Genomic DNA, 16792 nt, shown 5'->3' with positions numbered 1-16792 from the left:
TATAAAATATTTGAAGGTAGGTAAATGACGATTTACCAATTTCCACCACAAATCGAAATAGATTATTAAGTTTTATTGGATTTGAAATTCCTAGATCTTTTGAGATACATTGAACTTTCAATGGCATGTTTGAATCTCGATTGTGCCCTCTCAAGTTTGTGACTGAGATGCCGAGGATCACAAAGAAGGTGTGAATAACCATGCAAATTGACTTGGTACCCTTAACTTTTATCACCTAATCGATATGCCGGTTAACCACACGCGCTCCACCGATCTATGGTAAAATTAAGTTACCCTTTGCCACTCTTACTAGTCGCTGTTAGTGTGTCGGTTAACCACACACGCTCCACTAACGACTTGGTAAGGTACAAAGTGTAATTTCACGGGCTAGCACCTATTTCACATTTTTCCTTAAAGTAACTAAGATTGAGAATTATTAAAGTATAGTTACTTTATAATTTCTTTATACTTTTAATGAACATTAAGGTCCTATCCTACCCGTTCGGCTAACGACCCTCCACCAGTCAAGGAAGCGGTGGGTGAGAGTGGACACCAATTAAGCTGTCATTTTATAGGCAACAACCTTATACCCCCTTATAGACCGACTTCGTGAATGAGGCCTATTAACGGTAAGACTGACTTATTCTTATACATATCTATATATTTAAACTTTTAATATAATAATAGTATAAGGGTTGAATTTAAACTTTTAAAACTCTAAGGTTCAATTTGAAATTAAAGTATTAGGGTGTAAGACTTTACAAATTCCAAAACTTGAGGGCAAGTATTGAAACTATTCAAGACTTTTCATTTCATAACTTATGAGTTTAATGGTCCATTAAAATGAGGACTCTTCATTTTATGTAACCTCTTATTCTTTAATGACACTTTTAAGAAGTGACTTTTGGTTATCCATAACTTGAGGACAAGTTATGGACTCCATCATTAGGCATTAAGATCAATAATCATATTAACAAGCAAGTTACACATAATTCCTATGATCTTCTAAAACTCATAAGAACATGAACATTCATATCAAAATTTCAAGAATCATATTAACACATATAAAACATGGAATTTTGATATTAGCCATTGTAAATGGATTAGTATAAGCATTACACCATCTAAAACAAGTTTTAAAACACCAAAATAGTTTAGGGTAATGTTTCTAGTCCATTTACAGCAGCAAAACTCGAAAATCTGCATTCAGGGGCTCCTACTCGTCGAGTGCAAGAACCTACTCGACGAGTAGGATGAATTATCAAATGGACTCGTCGAGTCCCCCCATGGACTCGGCGAGTTCATGTAGCAGATAGCAGATTTTTGAGCTTTTTCAACAAGTTTGCATCAAGTATCAAGAAAACAAGCCTAGGCTCTGATACCACTGAAGGGAAAAACGTATGACTTAACGAGGGAAAAACGTAGCACATAATCTATGTTAATTTTCTCTTTTTATGACAACAAATTAGGTACTAACAAAACTGAAAAATAAGGATGATCTTCTAACTCTAAAATTGCAGTTACATGTACTTTATATATGGCATAATTAACTACTTGAAGAAACTTAGATATTTAAATTAAATTAACTGCTACGTTTTTTTCGCAAATTGAGTCTAGAAGTCTAAATTTTCTTCATGTTTTTACTAAAACAATAGATGTCATTGTTTTTGTAACAAAAAACAAATGCAAATTGGTAAATGGTACTAAAGATTTGCAATACTTGAAACTTAATTTTTTCTATAGAACCTTAGAAATGGGGTTTAGCTGCAATTTAAATATATATATATATATATATATATATATATATATATATATATATATATATATATATAACGTCAAGAAATATAGACTAAAGAGGTGTTCATAGCATAATTTTAATTTAAAATTATAAACGAGAATTAAACAATAATAAACTATACATCTTTATGATGTTATGTTTAAACAAAAATTTATATATAAAAGGCGTATGGGTCATGTCAATATGGTAGTTGCTTATAGTGTCATGGTATACCCATGCATGGATCACATACAGGTCATTGGTCAACATGGTAGTTGCGTATAGTGTCATGGTGTACCCATGGATGACATACAGGTCATTGGTCAACATGGTAGATGCTTATAATGTCATGGTATACCCATGGATGACATATGGGTCATTGGTCAACATGGTAGTTGCTTATAATGTCATGGTAACACCCATGGATGACATACGAGTCATTGGTCAATATGGTAGATGCTTATAGTGTCATGGTTGAAGGGTTTTGAGCATTTTATCACTCCTATGGTGTACATGCAACCCTAGAAACCTTGGATATATGTTTTACTATGATACATGCAAATTTGATTTCCAAGGTTCATAACCTATCTAGCATAGCATGGGGAACTTTTAAACATAAATGCTAGTTGTAGAACATACCTTATGTTGTTTGGATTCCTTGAAAACCTTGTGAGCCTAGCACCGCAAGTGTGATGCCTCAAATGTCGCACACAACACCACAATACTTGGAATAATCTTGAGAGAAGTTCACTAGTACCTCAAAATCGGCTAGCCCTCTTCCTTGCTTGTACAAGTGCCGATTTTGGTAGTCTAGGGGTCTTTATATAATTGTGGCACAAGTAGGGTTACACCATGTAAACCCTAATTGTCATGGCTTTCCATATTCCATGATCCATGGGTTTGTAACCTCCATGGACTATCCATGGAGCACCTAATGGGTTGTAGCTCAATCCAACAAACCATGGATCATTAGCCCACTATACAAGAATAGATGGTTTACACAATCAACCCCATATATTTAATTAGTGTCTTTTTGATCACTTAATTAATTCCAAATTAATTCTTTGATCAATACTAATTAAATAATATTATTAATATATTAGAACTTATAATATATTAATAAACCTTAAGTGTCCTTTCTCTCATTTTGGTCTATCCAAGCATTGCAATGCCATGCAACCCAAATGGACCATGCCAACCGGGTCAAGTACATACTAGAAATAGTTATGGACTTAGACACCTTATCCAACAATGGTAACACCCATGGATGCCATATGGGTCATTGGTTAACATGGTAGATGCTTATAGTGTCATGGTATACCTGTGGATGACATACGGGTTATTGGTCAACATGGTAGTTGCTTAGAGTTTCATGGTAACACCCATGGATGACATACGGGTCATTGGTCAACATGGTAGATGCTTATAGTGTAATGGTAACACCCATGGATGATATATGGGTCATTGGTCAACATGGTAGTTGCTTATAGTGTCATGGTAACACCTATGGATGACATACGGGTCATTGGTCAACATGGTAGATGCTTATAGTGTCATGGTATCCCCATAAATGATATACATGTCATTGTTCAACATGGTAGGTTCTTATAGTGTCATGGTAACACCCATGGATGACATACATGTCATTGGTCAACATGGTAGATGCTTATAGTGTCATGGTATACCCATGGATGACATATGGCGATGGTAACACCCATGGATGCCATATGCGTCATGGTTGTGATGGTAACACCCATGGATGCCATATGTGTCATGGTTGTGATGGTAACACCCGTGGATGCCATATGGGTGTCGGTTGTGTTTTAAAATATATTGATTTTTTTTAATTTCTGATTTTTGACAAAACTACCTTGCTAATCAAATATGAGCCATTGTATGTATGAGGGCAATTTGGTCATTTTATAGTCAACTTCATGTAGGCGCCATAATTTTTCCGACGAATTCCGTCGTTTCTGTGCTTCAGTCTTATTTCAGTTGCTTGTAATCAACCACAATTTCAAAATTCCGACAGTCAAAAAACCCTAAAATCATCTTTACAAAATCGCAAACTAAGTTGACTAATAATGTTTTGGAAGCAAGTACTTCTTCGAAGATGCAATCAAGAAAGCAAAGCAAATCGCTAACTGACATGCCATTGGAAGTGATTGAGAAGACAATAGTCGAGGTGGGAAAATTTTCAAAAGTCGACGCTTTCAAGATGGAGGCTGTGTAAGTTCTGTCTTCGATCCTTCTATTACACGTGTTTATTTCATTCGTGCTTACAGTTAGGGGCCAACATTTTGTTTCGTTTGCAGTTGCAGAATCTTAAATGAGGCAGGAAAAACGGAAGAAATATACAAACATATGGAGGTAGATGGATTACGATTTCGTCGATGGACTGAAGATAAACATGCAGTTCTCAACAAATGCAAAGAGATGAGAAACCCAAATATTCTATTCAGGGATGGATTGGTACGTTGCTATATATATATATATATATATATATATATATATGCATAGTATTAATTTGTTTCCTTTTTTGCATTACTTTAACTAGATATTATGTGTTTAATGTTTTTTTTTCAGAGTAATTTATTTTTATTGAAAGCTTATCATGAAAGGAAAACGATGTTTGAAGAAGCATCTGCATTGGGACATTTGGATTCAACAGTTTTCCTGGGGATGACGCTGATGGCAGAAGGCAGACAGATGAAGCAGGAAGCTTTGGGCATGTTGAACAATGCTTACCGAAGAACAAAAGGTACTTGGAAGCTTAGAGCAACCTGTTCCAAGGTTCATTTCCACTTAAATAGGGACGGGAGAAAACATGTACACTTCCATGACTTCCATAGAACTTGTGTAATGTATAGGTCAGTGTGTCAGCCGCTTTTGTTGAAGGACACAAATGGATATTTAGGTGTCAAATTTGTTTATGGGATGCTTGTTTCATTTGGTTTGCTAGGGAGTTTGGGATCATTTATGAGTAGTTTGTTGATATATGAATATATAGTAATTTACTTGGTAAGTAGTTACTTGATGCATGTTGTTACTTTATATATGAATATATAGTAATTTACTTGATAAGTAGTTACTTGATGTTTTTACTGGATTAGTAAATATGTTGTGTTGTGATTAAGGGGCTAAAAGTGTAAAATTTTGGAAAATCTTGTGGCAAAAATGAAAGTCAACAAAGGCTTACTATTCCTAACTTGGTCAAGTTTTAATATATATATATATATATATATATATACATATTAGTGTTTATATAGTAATTTACTTGATAAGTAGTGCAAAGCATCCTTCTGTTAGCAAATATGGAAAAGCTTTTATGCATGAGTACAGTTAATTGTTTAATTGTGATATTTGTTTGTGCTATGCATGTTTGGTTGAGTTTGCTAAGATGTTTGACATTAGTTTAGAGTAGTTATATGATGGTTGTTTGATTCACACGATTAGTGATGTATGCATATTATATGTGTGTTTTTGTGTAATGTGAATATATACTTGTAATTTGGTGAAATGTTAATATATATTGGTAATTTGGTTTAGTATTAATATATAAATGTATTCTATTTTGGATTTGTTAATTAGATTGTGCACTGTGTATGGTATATATTAAAGTAGTAACTTGATGATGTTAATTTGTTTAAGTTTGATCATTTATTACATATTAACATTCGGTCATTAACTTTGTGAAATTAATGAGTTGTTGTTAAGGTACCTTTGAAATATTTATATTCTACATATATATTTATTTCAAATCTCATCTATTAATTCGAACCAACATTAATGAACATAATATTGTGTTATATAAATGTATACGTTACAGATTTAACACCATGAACAATACAAATAGAAGATGTATGAAAGAAAAGATAATCGTGCTTGTCTATCACATGTTTTCATACAAGGAGTGAAAAAATTCATAGATTTTGCTACCAGTCAACATAGGTTCATGGACGCAGATAAATATCTATGAATTTGAACTACTCCTTATCAACGTGTTTTATTTCCGATACAAATTTTCATAGCTAAATATCTATGAATTTGAACTACTCTTTATCAACGTTGCTATGTAATATAATTTCGTAAAAAATGTCGTCACAAATAGGTAGGATTTTTGTTCCACAGCAAAACAAGCAAAGGAAATCAAATTCCATAGCCCTAGAAAATCCCTACGAATGGTACTTCCATAGCAAAACAACTACGGCGTTGGTTTCCGTCAAAAAGTCCGTTGCATAGTTACCATGATAATTAATTCCATAGCAGCAGTACAACGGAAAATGATTTCGTAACAAATTTCGTTGGAAAATTGCTAAGAAATGTTTTTCCATAGAAATATCGGTAGCATAATACCAACAGATATGGAGTTAGTAGCATTTTCCCTAGCAAGTCCCATGATCGCTACCAGAAATAAAACCCGTAGACCATGTGGTAGCAACCTTGCTATGAAACGACATTCAATAGCACGATCAATTGTAGATTAACAACGAAAATACGTTCCATAGCGACCTTGCCTAGCAATATCGCGTTTTTCTTGTAGTGGTCTGTGAAGGCGTTTCTACACTCGATAGAACCAAGAGGCAAATTTTTCAAGAAAAGACAAGAAGGAGCACGTAAGGATGTTGAACGTGCTTTCGGAGTTTTGAAAACAAAATGGCAAATAGTTGAACATGCGACACGACCATATGACTTGGACACTCTACGAGATATTATGTATGCATGTATCATAATGCATAACATGGTGATTGTAGATAAATGACGAAACATTGCACAATATTCGCCTACGGAACCAAGACAGATTCAATTTAAACCATGCACAACATAATACTTACATAGAGTCGTTCACGTTCAAGACCAACGAAAACACAAACAACTTCGAGAAGACTTGGCAGATCATATCTACGATGGTACTTAAGATTAATAATTTAGGTCAAAAATATAATTTTTCTCATCTTATTTTTTTTGGTTTTTAGGTTTTAAATGTTTTTGTCCTTTGTTGTATTTTTTTAATGTTGTTTTTAATTAGGATTTATTAAAATTTTATTTTTAATTTTTAAATGTTGTTTTTAATTTATGATTTAATTTATATGATAATTATAAGTATTATGACATAATAAAAAGCAACAAATTGGAAATATAGAAATTAAAAACATAAAAAAAATTAAAAAATGAAATAGAAAATAAGGGGTGTTATCACATGTTATTTGGTGTTGCCCATTTCCACCTTGGTATTATAACACCCATGTATGACTAGGATGATGATGTGACACCTTATGGGTGTGGTAACATGCAATAACATATTGTCTACACCCAACAGCCTAAATATTTTTTACTATTTATAACAATGTATTATAATTTTGCTACCAATATGAGCAACATATTTTATTTTTGTACATAATGTTGTTACGAGAAAAGAATTGCTATTATGTTGCTCTTCCAAGTAATAAGCGAGTTTATATTGTGTAAAGAAATGTAACTATATTGCTATCAATGGTAACATATTGTTATTATTGGTTAAAATAATAAGTGTGTTGCTATATATTAAGGGTAAAAAAATCTAAGTAAATTGTGTTTATAACTAAAACAAATATTATAATGTCTATATTGGTAAAAAAAAAGTAAAATGCATTGCTACTTACAATAAATTGCCCTTGTGTTTAGTATATTTAATTATTTGTATTCTTGATGTCTTATAAGGCTCGTTTCATGAGAACTATTTCACCCGCACAACTCCAAAATAGACTTGATTTTCTTGAATCCATGGTACTCAAGAGATGCTTTGTTTTTGGGCGGAAAGGATATTATCACCTCCAAACGTGACAAAAAAATTAGAACATTTATTCCCCTCCCTTTATCACCACCGATCCTCTTCAACACATTCATTATAAATATATGTTCATTAAATATAAATACCTAAGAATAATAGAGTGTTTCTGAGATGCAACTGTCCCGATCCAAGTCTTCACTATCACCTAACTTTTCCACTATGATGCCATTGTTACACAAATAGCCAGATAAATAAGAAATTACTTTTTTAAAGGAATTTTGATTACAACAACAAAACGTATGACTTAACGAGAGAAAAACGTAGCACATCATCTATGTTAATTTTCTCTTTTTATGACAACAAATTCGATACTAACAAAACTGAAAAATAAGGATGATCTTCTAACTCCAAAATTGCAGTTACATGTACTTCATATTTGGCATAATTAACTGCTTGAAGAAACTTAGATCTTTAAACTAAATTAACTGCTACGTTTTTAGGCAAATTGAGTCTAGAAGTTTGAATTTTCTTCATGTTTTTACTAAAGCAATAGATGTCATTGTTTTTGTAACAAAAAACAAAAGCAAATTGGTAAATGGTATTAAAGATTTGCAAAACTCAAAACTTAATTTTTTCTATAGAACCTTAGAAACGGGGTTTAGTTGCAATTATATATATATATATATATATATATATATATATATATATATATATATATATATATATATATATATATATATATATATAACTTCAAGAAACATAGACTAACGAGGTGTTCATAGCATAATTTTAATTTAGAATTATAAACGAGAATTAAACAATAATAAACTATACATCTTTATGCTGTTATGTTTAAACCAAAATTTATATATAAAAGACGTACGGGTCATGTCAATATGGTAGTTGCTTATAGTGTCATGGTATACCCATGAATGGATGACACACGGCTTATTGGTCAACGTGGTAGTTGCGTATAGTGTCATGGTATACCCATGGATGACGTACGGGTCATTGGTCAACATGGTAGATGTTTATTGTGTCATGGTATACCCATGGATGACATATGAGTCATTTGTCAACATGGTAGTTGCTTATAGTGTCATGGTATACCCATGCAATATATATATATATATATATATATATATATATATATATATATATATATATGTGTGTGTGTGTGTGTGTGTGTGTGTCTATATATATATATAGGGTCCGATTCCGATGAATACTTTTTTTCGGTGAGGACTTGAAAAGACACCTTAAAAAACTGAAAAAAAAATAAAACAAAATACAAATCATAAAATCGAGAATGGTACTATATTAGAGAGAAAAAAAAATTGGAAAAAGAGTTTTGGATTATTAAAATTGAATCATGAATCATAAAAAGTGAATCATGGATCATAAAAATGATTTATGCTTCAATTTTAATGTTCCAAAATCTTTTTAAAATTTTTTTTTATCTCCAATATTGTATTATGCTCGATTTTATGATTTGTATTTATTTTAAAAAAAAATTCAAATTTTTTAAGTTGTTTTCACCGAAAAAAGAGTCCTCACATGATCCTGATTATATATATATATATATATATATATATATATATATATATATATATATATATATATATATATATATATATATATATATATATATATATATATATCCTGAAAACCTCATTGAAACAAACTAGGAGTTCAATGCATGCCATCATTAATCTTTCATCTACATCATTCGTCCCAAACCTGAAAAAAATAACATTGATGTACCCTCTTGAATTTCCCAATTCCCTTTGAAGTTGGGCCATGGAAACCTTTAAATATCCCACAATGAAATTTCCAGTGAAAGACATGGAACATTAATTAGACTCTCGTTTATGTATCCATAATCTTGGAAAAAAAACCTGTCATCTACCTTGCAAAGAAAAAGAAAACTGGAGTGTGGAGCAACATTTCTAAAGCTATCATGAGGCTCTCAAGTCTTATAATATTGATCCAATGAGCCTCTTTTCCCTTGTACCTGGTGGGAATGTCAAAATTCTATTTTGGAAGGATAATTGGTGCGGAGATGTACCCTTACCTGACCGATTCCCACATCTCTACAACCTTGAATTAGCAAAACTATGCTCACTGATGGACAGACTCTACAGACTCTGTAATTTAGGTTTCTCATGGAAATGGAGAATGGTAATAATGAACACTGACTCTCTTAACTTCATGAATTTTACAAACTTGTTGGATCCATTAAATTTGATCCACCATCCAAAGTTGGATTTCTTTTTAAACCCAGCACTGACGGAATCTATCTGGTGAACACCCTAAGGTGAATGGTAGATTCATATCTTAACCAATTCCTGGGACCCATGATTTGTCGGACAAAATTTATTCTTCTAAAAGTCAAATGTTTTGTTTGGATGGCGACTATAGACAAAATACCGTTGTTGATGCATTAAGTCATAGGGTATTGTCGTCCAGAAAAAGAACTGTCAACTATGTGGTAAAGGTCATGAAACCACTACTCACCTACTAGTTGGATGTGAATATTCAAAGGGAGTTTGTTATTGGGTATTTCAATGGTGCGGGATTCAACAAATGTAATTCAGAAATGTGAGAGAACTCATCAATTTTGTTGCTTCATGGGGAAATTGTCCAAAGAAAAGGAATACACCATTTATGATTATATATTCCACCATTTGGAAAAATTGGATGACAAGAAATGATAAAACATTCAAAAAGATTGGAGTCAATCCGACCAAAACTGCAGATTCTATTATAAAACAATTGTTCGAATGAAACAAATACATGGGCAATTGATTGGAAAGTTGGGCAGAATTTCTCCTTTTATATCTTACAATTAAATCTAAAGTCATGATCGCTTTGTAACCGTTTTCTCTGCTATTTACTTGTTTTTTTTTGTTACTTTCCATTCATAGTGGCTTGTTATTGTTTGGTCATTTTATTATCTATAATATTATTTGTTGTTTCCACAAAAAGACATGCACCACGAGCATGTGCTATAGTGCAATCTTCATTCCCCATCGTGCTCCCGAAACATTTCACCACTACCAATGAGAAGCTTTGTTAATTTTTGTGTTTGACCATCTCCATTTCTAAGTGATGCAAACGGCTACAAGTTAAAATAAATAATAAATTACATGAATGGTTCCTGTGGTTTAGGTAATTTGCGCGTTTGATCCTTAATTTTTGTTTTTTAACTCGAACCATCCATATGGTATGTTTTCGTTGCACCTTTAGTTCCTACTACATTAAATAAGACTATATTGCCCTTCCGTGGTTTTTTTTAAAAAAAATATTTTTTTGTTATTTATTTTTAATTTATAATAGAATATTTAAATATATGGCCCACTCCATATCTTTCGATTCAAATTTTGAACACATTACTCCTGTAAATACAACACTACACTGCGTTATTTTTAATAGTCAAATGAAATCATTTGCTCATTATTATTGTGATTGGAAACTATTTACGAGTATAACAAATGCAATTGAGCCATAATGGAAAAGGGGTGAACATATACAAGGCTACACAAAGAGAGAATATAACTATACATAAATGTCTACACGCTAATATGCCCCCACAGTTTGATGGGGAGGTTCTCGAATGCTCAAACTAGAACAAAAGTCAGACAAGAGAGAGAACTGTACGCCGTTGGTGAATATGTATGCATACTGATACTAGGAAGGAACATGAAGTAAACATATGTAATCGATGCCGACTTTGTCTCGAACAAAGTGAATGTCAACTTCAATGTGGTTGGTTTGCTGATGTTGAACTGGATTTGTCAACATATAGATGGTACTAATATTATCTCAGTAGACAGGTGTTGCAAATGAAGAGGAGTGTGAAGTTCCTGAAGAATATTATGCAGCCATAATATCTCAGCCACAACATTGACGACCTATCCATATATCGTAGCCTTCCAGGGACAGTATAGTATCTTACCTTTATGCGACTGAACAAATACAAGGCTATACAAAGAGGGAATATAAATATACATAAATGTCTACATGCTACTAGTTTCTCACACCATTCTCTACACATACACACACACACACAGATATATATATATATATATATATATATATATATATATATATATATATATATATATATATATATATATATATATATATATATATATATATATGAAGGTTCATTTGATTGGATACAAACAAGTATAAACACAAAGAAAAGATAATATAAAAGAACAAAAGAACAAAAGAACAACGATGATCACAAATATGATTTTTCACTGAGAAAAATGCTCTCACAAAAAGAACGGGTGCACAAAGCAGTCACAAAGACGGTCACACCAAACATTAGCGTTTAACACAAATACAAGACTATATACTAATACAATAAATGTAAATCCCTTTATTTAAAGGATGTAATCTAATCTACGTATAGTCTGATCTTAATTACTAAGATTACAGATCATATATATATATATATATATATATATATATATATATATATATATATATATATATATATATATATATATATATATATTCTATAAATACAAAGTTATCCATGATTATAGAGTGTCTAACTGACTAATATACAAAATGTATTGAACTATTATACAAAAGGGCACGTTTTCGTTGATATTATGTAGATATTGGCACCAGCGCTGACGCTGGCGCTAATAGACAGCGTGTGATAATGTTTGTCTCATCATATCATAATATGTGAAGGACCAACTTATTATTTATGTATACAATGCCAAATGGAAGGAGATACTTTGTATGTCTAGACATTCTTGGCTTTGGAGCTCTAGATGAGGTAAAGGGTTGATAAGGACTAGCTGAAGACGCTAAGTTTAGCTTCTTGACTTTGTTGATCAGTTGTTGGAGTTCCAATTTCACTTCCTAAGAATGAATGCCCGTATGTTTAGCAATAATCTCTTGAAATCTGGATGCATTCTCTGTAGGTTAATTTGCCTAACTCACAAGCAAATACAACTTTAGTGTATTCATACTCTTTCTTCTTTCTAACCAAATGAATCTTCAGCAATTCATCCTTGGATTTAGTGTTCCTGACCTTGATAATGGAATCATTCTTGGATATTCGAGCAAGAATGTCTCCTAACTTCTTTCTGTCAATTTTATCACACAACTCAGAAACCGTGTTCCACTAGGAAACAATGTTGTTGAAGCACTAAAGATCTTCACTTTGAATCTTTAGTCCTCCACTAGCTGAGGAATGCATCTGAGAAAGCTTGGTGGAGCAACATTTTTCTTTATCCTTTCGTACTGAAGCATTGTGCTCCAGCTTGATTTGCCTGAATTCTTCTAAAAGAAGTGTCTATTCCTTAGTCAAATCTTCCAAATTAACTGTTAGCTTTCTTTTATCGGAATGAGGAGGAGTTGAGAAACTACCAGGGGCCAAGGAACTACCAGCTTCAACATCATTAGCTCACCCTGAGAAGAAAGCCTTTCTTTTTCTTGGAATGAGCTGATCATTATCAAAATCAATGTCACTATGGCAACCCTGAGGAATCTCCCCCTCAAAATATGCACCAGGATAGATAACATTTAGTGGAAAAATAGTTTGGGGCAGAAAATCAATATCGAGAAAAGCTTCATAATCTTCAAAAGCTTCAGACAGATTATAGTGTTCTCAGGCTCAGCCACCAGTTCATATAGACTAACAATAGTGATCGCCATATCTTGATATATCTCCCCATTTTTGGCATCATCAGCCCGAGGAGATAGACGATAAGTGTTATGAGTAGGAGAGGGAGTGCGAGGAGGAGGAAGAGGAGGAGGATGAGGATTGTTACCAGATGGGGGTGGAGAATGATCTTTATAAGAAGAGTCAGGAGGAGTGTCTTCCACAATTTCATCATCTTTAATCATGGCAATAGTGCGTTTAATTTCAGCCACATCGCTCTCAACTTTAGTTAGTCTTTCTCTAAAAGATTGCCTTACTTGAACCAACAGGGATAGTTAAGAAAGCATCATTTTTTGGAAACTAGAACTAGAATCCCCCTAAAGGGCAGCAACGTCTTGAAGGGGAGATGGCAACAGGAAAGTAGTTGCCGCTTATGGAGGAAGAGATGTTGGATTGGAATTATCAGCAACATGAATCAGTGGGTCATTTGTTTCAAATTAAGGTGAAGTTGATTTACGCTATGTGATAGGCTCAGTAGAATGATTTGATGATGATGAATGTGACATCCTGAAATTTTGGTCATAGACTGCGAACAACTAAATTATAATAAATCTCTTTGTAATTTAACTCATTGAGTTTTAGTACATCTAATGTACAATAAATGAATTTATTTCAAATATTATAAGATACCAGATGATATCTCCAAATGTGTAAACTGTCAAATGAACCAAACTGCTCAAACTGAAACACTGTTTAATGTGTCTGAAAAACTAAAAATTCGCATTAAATAGTTATGGGCAATGAAAACATTAAAACCTAATAGTACATGTTCCCTTATTTCTAAAAATATAAAGAAGATCCACAGTACAGTTCGTATTCAAAAGATATGACAATTTTAAGAAAACAAACAGTAAAACACTGATTTCCCATAAACACCGCAACAAAATGGTGTTTTTGAAAGGTGAAATAGTTCATTGTGTGAAGTGGCCAGAACGATGCTAACATATGCGAACCTACGTCAATACTTCTGGGCAGAAGCGGTTTCGACTTCTTGCTTCATGCAAAATTGTTCTTTCATTCATCGTTGATTTAATAGTTTTTTGCTGCAGATGTTTCATTATGAATCTTAAGGATAATCTTTCCAAATTTCAGACAAAAGTTGATGAGGGAATTTTCTTGGGATACTCTCACAATTTTGTTGCTTATAGGGTGTTGAATAAGCGAACCAGGAAGAATGAAGAAACTTACAATCTCACGTTTAATGATCATTATGTCAAGAGAATTGAACAAACATTTATACAGAAATCAATAATTTTTTAATCAAATAATGAATTTGAACAAATGCTTACATTTGATGTTGATCTTGATTTAATTTTTCGTATTCCTGATAGGAAGATTGATGCGGAGATCAATGTTGAAGTTAATCAAATTGATGAGGCATCAAAACATTCTGACGATTCGACACTTACAAATGAAGAAAATGATGTCCAATCTTCATCAACCTCAAGAGTCAATGTCGATAGAATGCAAGTTACGACTGATGATCAAGTAGAGCGGGAGCACTTGACTTCATTATCTCATAACGAAAGACAAGATTCGCATGTTGAGGGGGAACAAATGAATACTCAAGCAGATGTTGAGGGGGAGCATATGCATAAGCAAACCGATGTTGAGGGGAGCATCACATTATGAATCCATTGGTTGAGGAAAAGCCAAGTGGATCGAATCATGATGAGGGTAATGTTAGAGATAATAATTTTCATTATTTTGCTGATAATATCTCAATTTCAGGAGAAGTATTAGATACTGAAGAAATATTTGAAGATGCACATTTGGAATTTGATCCTACATATCCACTAATGGATAAATGGACAAGAGATCATCCAAAGGAACAAATTCTTGGTAATCCAAACTATGGTGTTTTGTTAGGAGCCGGGATTCGTGCCAAAAACTAAGTATTAAATGTTTATCAAGAATTTTGTATGTTCAATATTTTTCTTTCAAAAATTGAACCAAAAACAGTCAAGACTGCATTAGAACATCCAGATTGGGTTGTTGCAATGCAATCTGAGTTGGCTGAAGTTGAACGAAACAAGGTTTGGAGATTAGTTCCTAAACAAGATGATGTTTTGATAGTTAGACTAAAATGGGTTTTTAAGAATAAAACTGACAAAGAAGGCAATATTGTTCGAAACAAAGCTAGACTAGTCATAAAAGGTTATTCTCAACAAGAAGGTATTGATTATGAGGAAACCTTTGTCCCAATCACAAGAATAGAGGCGGTACGAATTTTTCTGGCTTATGCTGCTCACAATGATTTTGACATTTACCAGATGGATGTAAAGTGTGCATTCCTCAATGGTGTTCTTGAAGAAACGGTGTATGTCGAATAACCACCCAGTTTCGTTAACGATAAGTATCCTGATCACTGTTATATCATCGACAAGGCATTTATGGGTTGAAACAAGCAGCTCATGCCTGGTATTCAACTCATACCAATTTTTTGAAAATTGGTAAATTTAAACAAGGATCAGTTGATCCTACTTTATTTTATAAGAAAGTAGGGGATCATCTGATGATAATTCAAATTTATGTTGATGACATTATATTGGTTCGTGACGAGTTAATGAAGAGTAAATTTTAAATGAGCATAATGGGTAAGATAAATCACTTTATGGGTTTAAATATTCGTCATAGCGGGGAAGGAATATCTATCAATCAAGAGAATTATACTCGAAACCTTCTTGAAAGATTTCGAATGATGAATTGCATGAGAGTCAAAGTACCCATGGCTGTTGGCACGAGCTTAAGTCCTTCGTTGGATAAGCCTGTTTTCGATCTCAAGACATATAGGAGCATGATAGGTTCGCTTTTGTATTTAACTGCAAGTCGACCTGATATTATGTTTTATGTATGTAATTGTTCCAGGTACCAATCGAACCCAATCGAACCCCATCTTACTGCAGTAAAGAATATCTTTCGATACCTCCAGGGTACAAAGGCATTAGGATTGTGGTATCTATCAAAAATTGGATTCTTTATCTAAGCATTATCTGATGCAGATCTAGGGTTGTTAACTTGATCGAAAGAGCACTACCCGAGGATATCATTTATTAGACGGGAAACTTGTCAGTTGGCAATTGAAAAAGCAGACATACATTTCTATTTCGACAGTTGAGGCTGAATATATTGTTGCTGCTGCATGCATATCTCAAGTGATCTGTATTAAAATCCAATTGCGTGACTATGCGAGATACATGAAGAAAATTCCTTTATATTGCGATTCCCAAAGCGCAATTCCCAGGTGTCATAATCCAGTTCAACATTCGAAAAAAAACTATTGCTCTTCGTTACCACTTCATCAAGGATAATGTTGAAGATTGAAACATTGAAGTCCATTTTGTTAAAACAACAGATCAGCTTGCTGATATTTTCACAAAACCTTTAGATGAAAAATCATTTTTTAAGGATTTTGAATGGATTCGGAATGATGGAAACATGTTATGTTCCACATTCTACATGATTTTTCTTGAATTTGACATAAACATGAGTTTTACCTTACTCTCGATTGTTTGCATTACTTTTGATTGGTGGGTATAACTTTCGAGTGTTT

Source organism: Lactuca virosa, chromosome 2 (genome assembly GCF_052849685.1).
Source record: "Lactuca virosa cultivar CGN04683 chromosome 2, Lactuca_virosa_CGN04683_v6, whole genome shotgun sequence".
NCBI lineage: Eukaryota > Viridiplantae > Streptophyta > Magnoliopsida > Asterales > Asteraceae > Lactuca > Lactuca virosa.
This window is presented reverse-complemented; position numbering follows the sequence as displayed.